The 1,397-nt window shown below is 41.9% G+C and overlaps 1 pseudogene; it reads right to left on the bottom strand.

The window, feature by feature from the left end:
- Nucleotides 1-516: 516 nt before the first annotated feature.
- Nucleotides 517-732, bottom strand: LOC141150851 (U2 spliceosomal RNA; annotated as a pseudogene).
- Nucleotides 733-1,397: the final 665 nt, after the last annotated feature.

The raw sequence follows: 1,397 nt of genomic DNA, 5'->3' as shown, positions 1-1,397 counted from the left end.
AAAATCTCACCTCCTTTCCTTGGGTTTGGACTCCTTGGCAGAAATTTAGAAACTCCGCCTCCTACCTATCCTCTATCACATAAACTATCTCAACATTGTAATATATGCTATTCTTATTTTTATCCTCTTCATACAGAGACAGGACCCCCCATCCCTGCCCCCTCTTCACTTTCCCCTCTCATTCTCTTCCTCCTACCTTGACTGTCCCCCCTTTTATATCCAAGTTTTCTCTTTCCTCACTACCGAGCGGATTATTTGACTCTCTTCTTTCTTTTTTTTACGCATTCTTATCCTTGATTTTCTTATTTTGTCATTACTTATATATAGAGACAATTACGTCTATCTTTTATGTTATACATTGATTATATGTTCAAATTGCAGCATCTGCATTACTATGTTTTTCTGCAATCTTCATGACAAATCCATGTACCTACATTTCAAATATTTAAAATTTGTTGTACACTTTTCTTTATACAATTTGATTCTGATTGAAAAATGTGTGTATGTAATCTATCTGTTATGTCTACTTCTTCAATAAATAAAACTTTGAAAATAAATAATTAGTTACCCTCTCTACCCCCCACCCTTCCCAGTTTTGAGGCGCGTGGGACATTAGGGGGGAGAGGAGAGGAGAAGGTGTGAAAATAGGTGGACGTATAGGGGACGTATCAGATATTAAACTGATAAGAAAAGATACTACACTTGATCTTAGCCAAAAGGCCAAGAAGCGAATATCTGAATTAGTTTTGGCCTATGGCTGCACCCTGGCCCCAAGAAGGCACCCATTGTAGGGATAAGGACAAAGACTCCCCTTAGGAAGACATGTTGCTCATCAATAGACACCTTAAAACCCACAACTATACTGCTTGTTGCAGATGCACCCCACAGGTTTTTAATCTGCATAAGTCCATCTATTTTCACACATTCTACCCCCCCTTCCCAATGTTCCATGCGCCTCAAGACCGGGGGGGATGTAGAGAGGATAACTAATCAATGAACAAACGAGCAACGGTCCCCCCTGCTTCCCAGTCTGTAGGCTCCTATAGACTGAAGCTGGTGCTGCAGCACTGCCAGATAAAAGCCAGGAGCCCTTTATGACACGTGCAATGTCTGTTCCATTCTTCCAATCTTGCATTCTTGCCTTATTCCATTGGCTCATTGTTTCATTGCCCCCTAACAATTGGACAATGGAATCATTTAAGAATGAAAGAATGGAACAGACATTGCATGTGTCATAATGGGCTCCTGGCTTTTATCTAGCTGTGCTGCAGACTGGGAAGCAGGGGCGACAGCTGCTCATTTGTTCAATAATTAGAGGCCCCCTCTACCCCCCACCCTTCCCGGTCTTGAGGTGCATGGGAAATTAGGGGGGAGAGGAGAATGTGTGAAAATAGGTG

This window comes from Phyllobates terribilis, unplaced genomic scaffold (assembly GCF_046119375.1).
Source record: "Phyllobates terribilis strain yellow unplaced genomic scaffold, ASM4611937v1 Scaffold_5__5_contigs__length_657084704, whole genome shotgun sequence".
NCBI classification, from domain to species: domain Eukaryota; kingdom Metazoa; phylum Chordata; class Amphibia; order Anura; family Dendrobatidae; genus Phyllobates; species Phyllobates terribilis.
The sequence above is the reverse complement of the archived record's forward strand: the minus strand, read 5'-3'. Positions and strand labels throughout refer to the sequence as shown.